This window comes from Pinus tabuliformis, chromosome 1_2 (assembly GCF_031772625.1).
Source record: "Pinus tabuliformis cultivar Carrire ecotype Pingquan chromosome 1_2, CPIR1, whole genome shotgun sequence".
NCBI lineage: Eukaryota > Viridiplantae > Streptophyta > Pinopsida > Pinales > Pinaceae > Pinus > Pinus tabuliformis.
Genome location: NC_142298.1, coordinates 113,506,581 through 113,513,327, shown reverse-complemented (window position 1 = coordinate 113,513,327; position 6,747 = coordinate 113,506,581).

Genomic DNA, 6,747 nt, shown 5'->3' with positions numbered 1-6,747 from the left:
GCTCTTTGATTTGTAGAAAAAGTTCTACAGGATATCAAAGCGAGGATTGATCATCAGATCTATTATTCAGAAAGTGATTACATTTTATTTCTTCAGGCAGAGTCTGTAATCGGGCCAAGTAGCCTCTGGATTCATCCTTCTTTTGGAAGGTGAGATATCCGGTGAATGCCCATACAGTCGATCTCTGTACAAGAAATACTTTGTTCTCACGAATTTTAGATCAGAAGCGGTTGAGTTTTGAGCTGGTGGAATGGCGCTCAAGGATAAACTCAGAAACATTAGGTGTGAGAATGGAGACAGTATGCCCCAGTATCTCACGAAGTTCACCCAATGCCGGGATGAGCTGGGAAGTGTGGGGGTAACTGTTGAGGATGAGGATATGGTGAGTCTAGCACTCCTTGGCCTTCCTAAGAGTTGGCATAGCTACCAGGACTCGGTGAATGGAAGGGAGAAATTGCCAGGATGGGAGAGACTTTGGTCAGATCTTGTGCAAGAGGAGATTAGACGGCGCACCAGAGACAGTTCTTCATCTATGCATGATGAGGAGAACTGTGCCTTAGCAAGTAAGGCGAAGAAGGGGAAGGGGAAGGTTTCTCTTTCCGAATCCAGTTCTTCCAATGATGGGAAGAAGGTTGATAAGTCGAAGGTGAGATGCTTTCGTTGTCATGAGTTGGGCCATTATGCTACTAATTGCCCAAAGAAGAAATCCAAGAAGGGATCCGGGGAAGGATCTGAAGGTGAGGCACTTGCTTCGCAGTTTGGGTTGGATTTCACACTCTTCGCATGCATGGTTTCATCCATGGTGGGAAGTGGTTGGTTTCTTGACAGTGGAGCTTCTTTCCACATGACCGGTGACAAAAGTTTGTTCAGTACTTTGGAGGAGAAAGATCTCCAGATACTCATAGGGATGGGTAATGATGAGAAGTATAGTGTCTCAGGTGTAGGCACGGTTATTTTTCAGAGGGAGCATGGAGCTCGCCTTACCTTGACCGATGTCAAGTATGTACCAGGACTGGAGAGAAACTTGGTGTCGATCGCGATGCTGGAAGACAGAGGCTATGGTGTAGTCTTCAATAAGGAAAAGGTTTTCCTTAGACACATTATCACTAGACAGGTGAAGCAGATTGGTTCACGGGTCAAGAACCTGTATGCTCTTGAGGTTCAAGATGCATGCAAAGCCTTGAGCAGCGAGGCAACTGATGGAGACTTGGTGGTTGAGAGGGAGCGTATATTACCTCTCAACATGCAGAGCCAGAAGAAGTCTCAGACGATTGTGGAGGAGCCACGATTGGTGCAGCAACTTCAGGAGGTTGGGAGTAGCCACAACAAGGGAAGCTGAGAGGAGATCGAGTAGAGACATCTACTCATGCAGATACCTCCAATAGGGGGAAACTTCGAGCCAGGTGGGCTGAGGGATCGCATGCAGCCATACCTCCAGGTAGGAGGTGGGGTGATGTGGATTGATTGTCCCAAGGAGGAGGGGCAAGATCCTTGAGGTACCCAACCTCTTGGATGAGACCTTGCTACGGGAGCCCCGATGTGGAGTAGCAGGAACTGACTGATTGGGTAGAGACAGATGCGGATGGAGCGGCAGAGAGAGCGACAGTGTAGGGAATCCTAGGACAGTGCATAGCTAGCAGGCTGTAGTAATGCGAGAGGCACAAGTGTTTTGCATAGTGCTAGGTGGCACAGAGAAGTGTGCAATGGTGCGAGATGCATGGAGATGTTGCAGTAGTGCAGATGTCAGAGAGGGAGCACTTGTCAGCAGCAGGTAGAGCTTCAACATCAGAGTATGTTCCTAGCCCAACAGAGTGGTCAGTTGGGAGTGTTTTTGTTCCAAGTGTTGTTGGAGCAAAGTGGACCGGGCAGATGTGTTGCATGCAGAACATTCCAGAGTTACAGGATCGGGTTTGAGAGGAAGCCTTTCTTGTTGAGAGGGAGTGTTGAAAAGTGTGCAACAAGAAATGCTTGTTGAGAATGCAACAAGATGATGGAGCTTAGTGGAAAGGAGTCGCCTTCACTAAGTGGGCCCGCAGGCAAATTATGGTGCAAAGTCTATTTTTGGATCACAGCAGGAGTGATCAGAGTCTATTTTTAGATTGCTAGTCAAAAATAGAAAAGTTGAATATTATTGTCTCATAATAATATTTAGACTATAAACTTTATCTTATCCTCTTGGAGCACTTCAGTTTGAGCTACAGATGTGGCACATGCAGCTGTCAGAAGGAAATACGCTTTCTTTATGAGTTAGATGAGCTATTGCATGCAAGACATCAGTTAGAACTCATGTGGTTGAGTTCTGTGGAGTTGGATGAGCAGTTAATGGAGTTGTGTACAATTTGACTTAGTTGAACTAGTTGTATTTAGTCTAACTGATCAATAGACTAAGTGATGAGTTGTGTGAATTAGTTATTAATTAATTCACTAATTATTAACTCATAATGCAACTGAAGAATATATTAGTTAACTCAGTGCATGTACAGTTCAGTGGAGACAGGTGTTAGAGGTTGAGATTGCTATTAGTTGTGACTATAGTTGTGCATGAGACTTTGCACAAGCAATGTATTGAGTATGCCCATGAGAATGCCCAGTAATATAGCCTGTGTTCACGTGATTCCCAGTGTGGGTGATTCTCTTGAGGTAAAAAACGAGTTTGGTTTAGCCATTCTCATTCATTCTCAGCAGGTATTGTGCAGTGGAGGCAGGCAAAGCAATAGAGGAGATGTGGAGATCAGATCTGAGCTGTATTGTGTGTAACAGGTGGAGATAGTACTTAGTACTTGTGAGGTACTATGTTTGTTACATGTTCTCAATCATTAATATATAGATAGTGTGGGGTTTTCAGTTGTATGCTTTCCCCGGGTTACATACTGTGTTAATGTGTGCATGCGATTGATGTTTCATTGTTTTTAATGTTGCTAAATTGATGATCAACGTAGAGGAGGTTATGTATTATGCATGTATTCCGCAATAGTGTATAATCGGGATAATCTCTGTTGAATATGTGTTTATTATTCAAAATTTCTACACGAGTCCTTCCAACTTTCCTTGTCATAATACTAACAACCTTCAATCGCATTGGAATGACTTAGAGGTCAATGATCCATGTGTGGGGTGCCTTCTAAGACTAATATAGTCTCTTTTCCATTATCAAAACTTTCATTAATTATTTTAAACACCATATTAGCTACTTATGGATCCACAATTAATTTTCTTTTATTTACCTTAGCGTGGGTTTTAACATACATATACAATATAACTATTGCTTCTATAAGGAATTTCCTTGATTTCGGTTTTGGATATAATTTATGTTAATTTAGTTGTAGGATGAATCCCACAATTCAAATTTTGATAAACATGCAACACCGGCTGCCTTGGAATACATAAAGTTAAGCCATTGTACTAGTCTATAATCAGCTATAAGAGAAGATAAGATAATAGTTATTGATAGATTATCCAAAATGTGAAACATGCCTATTGTAGATAATTCTATAAGAAGGTTTGTTTACTAGCTTCAGTAAGATTTTTGCTTCCTACATCTTGTATTGGCATAGAGAATATTTATTTCATTTTCCATGTAAAAGCTACAAGGTATAATGAACAATTCTAGAGGTCAAGCTACTGTTTGGCTATTGTTTGTATATCCAACATACAAACAATAGCCAAACAGTAGCTTGACCTCCAAAATTGTTCATTGTTCATATATCATCGCGTTCCTATGTCGCTTGAGGGTTTCCTCCAACAATATTTTGAAAGGATCTCTTGCTCCCTCGTCTTTCTTTTCTTCTGCCATGGGAGCTTGTCGGGGTTTGCGAGGTTGGTCTTGCAAAGGTTCAACCAGTTCGAGCCCTAACTCCTTATACCCTGACTTCATTGGGGACATGCAAAGAGAAAAAATAGAGAAAGAGAAAACTGCTCTGATACCACTAATCTGGACTTATGCACGAATGCGAAAAAATATAGATAAAAACATAAACACAAAGATGTAGTAGAAATAAAGCTTCACTTCATTAATATCAAAGAATTGAAATATGCTTACAGATAGAATAGAAATAAAATAGCTCGGGCGATGGTATCTTATATCTGAGAAGAGATGTGGTGGATACATGCCTCTGAACTGTGTTACAATGAGGCTCAAGGGCCTTTTTATTATTGAACAACAAGAGAAAGCCCTAAACAACCAAAACCCTAACCCCAGGAGATGGAACACCAAGAGTTTGTGGGCCCCGTTGGGGTTAGTTGGGCAGCCAACTTCCTAGGGTCATTATAATTTGGTCATATTATCTTCGTTTGGTGCATACGATACCTCGTTAGAAATATCTCTCCGAGTACTAAAGGATTTACAGCCTATGAAGACGAGCTTGCTGTAGACCTAAAAAAAACTCCGTTTAGGGGGTCAAAATTGCTCAGGAAGTTCAGGACCCAAAAAACTGCTAAAAATAGTAAATGTTGCTAGAAACAATGAAACTAGTGAAACTAGTTGGAGGTCTAGGTGGAATAGGCAGGTGACCACCAATATCCACCTGGATCAGGCCACCATGAACAAGTAGGTCAAGTGTTGTCTTGTTCAGGATAGATTGGTTGTTAAAGGACTAACACTGAGCCCTAGTTGTATTCCTTGTATCAATGTGATTGTAAAGGGTCATGATCCCTGGTATGGGAGCTCTAGCCTGTTGTATTATAGTTTGTAATATAATGAAGAAGGGTTTGAAAAAGTTAAAAATTGTCATGTGCATTAGTTGATTCCTTGATGTGTGTATATTTCATCGTGCATTAAAGTAGATGTGTTGTGGTACTTGAGCGTGTTTGCATCAAAGATTCTAAGACCAAACCCAAATTATCATTTGTCGTGGAAATTCAACACATGCCTTGTTCACCTAAGAACTACATGTAACTCATCTAAGGCTACTCATGTCCAATATCAACTCATCCCACTTAACAAGTTACCAAGACAAGGCTCACATCCAACCGTGGCAGTAAAACAACTAAGCAACATAGTTTACATCTTGACATGCCATATCACTTGACACGTCTTAGAATGTCTTGGCACTATGTGGCACGTGTTAGAATCCCCTGCATTCCTTGGCATGATTTGGCACTCCCTAGCACACACTACCACTCCTTGATATGCCCTGGCACTCTAGCATGCCTTAGCACTGCCTAGCATATAACCTTGTCACTCCCTCCTTAGCACACCTGAAACTCACTGACACTCCCTATCACACACTCTTTTTCATTAATTTCCATGCATTTTGAACTAGTTCTCCCTTGTGTTTCCATGACACTCCCTAACACTCCTTGGCACACATTGACACACCCTAGCACTTGGCACATCTTGGCATGCCGCCCTGGCACTCTAGCATTCCTTGTCACTCCCTCATTAGCACACCTTGAACTCGATGACACTCCCTGTTACACACTCTTATTCATTCATTTCCATGCATTTGAAACTAGTGATCCCTCGTGTTTCCCTGACACTCCCTAGCATGCTTTGTCACACCTTGGCACCTGGCACATCTTGGCATGTTGCCCTGGCCTCTAGCAATCCTTAGAACCGCCTAGCATACCTTGTCACTCCCTCCTTAGCACACTTGGAACTCAGTGACACTTCTTGTCACAAACTATTATTCATTCATTTCCATGCATTAATTTGACCTAGTTCTCCCTTTTGTTTCCCTGACACTCCCTAACACTTCCTAGCACGCGTTGGAACACCCTGGCACCTAACTATTGGATGTATGTCTTACACTAACATGGCAACTCAATTTTGTGCCTTACCCCTTCGATTAGACTCCAATAATAACCAAAGGATCATGTCTTATGAGTCTTCAATGCCTAAAAAAGTGCTCGACACAATACTCAAGAATTTGTTTTTATTCACTAAAGAATGAGGCTAGTTGTGTTTGTGTCTCTTCCTTTAACAAATATGTCCACTAACCATGTGACACGACCTATTATCACCACATTAAGAATAGTTTGACTAGGTGGTGAAAGGGCCAAGGGGCTCCTTACTCATGTTGCAAGGGGCAACACCCTATAATTCTAGTAGTTGCTAAAAAGACACCCCTTTTATCTAAATCCTTTGCACTTGCATTATAATCTGCAAGCGTAGTTTCATACAAATTAGTGTGCTATCATACCACGAGAAAGTTTATGAAGGCTCTTTATCATAAAATAATATTTCGTTGCATTTCTTTCACAAAAAGAAAAACACTACAACATGAACAACAATCCAAGAAGAATGAAACTTTGTGGCCTCAGGAAGATGTTTTCCTAACAAGATTGCATTCCATCTAATATTAGCAAGGGTCACTAGCAACCCAAAGACTTTGCCAAAGCCCATGTAGATTTGGCCAAGGGACAAAACTAGAACACATGTTTTAGGGTTTTAATTCATCTACAATGGGAGCACCATGAGTTCTAAACTCTCAAGTATATTAATATTCTATTTACAAGTATGTCCCCCATCATTAGTGATTATACAAAAAAGACTCTCTATGGCCTTACCATCGATTTTCATAGGGTTCACCACAAGGAGACCTAGGTTTTTCTTTTGACAAAATAATTTTTTCAAATAACGATCAAGGATAAGGTTAAAATAAAGCCACATGCAATACATATTAGGCTCATGTTTCATGAACATTAAAGAACAACCCCATTTTCAATCTCACTACCAATATTTAGGTGATTGAATTATTAACATAAAAATGAGACCAATTGAATCAATTTATAAACTTGTTCCAAAAT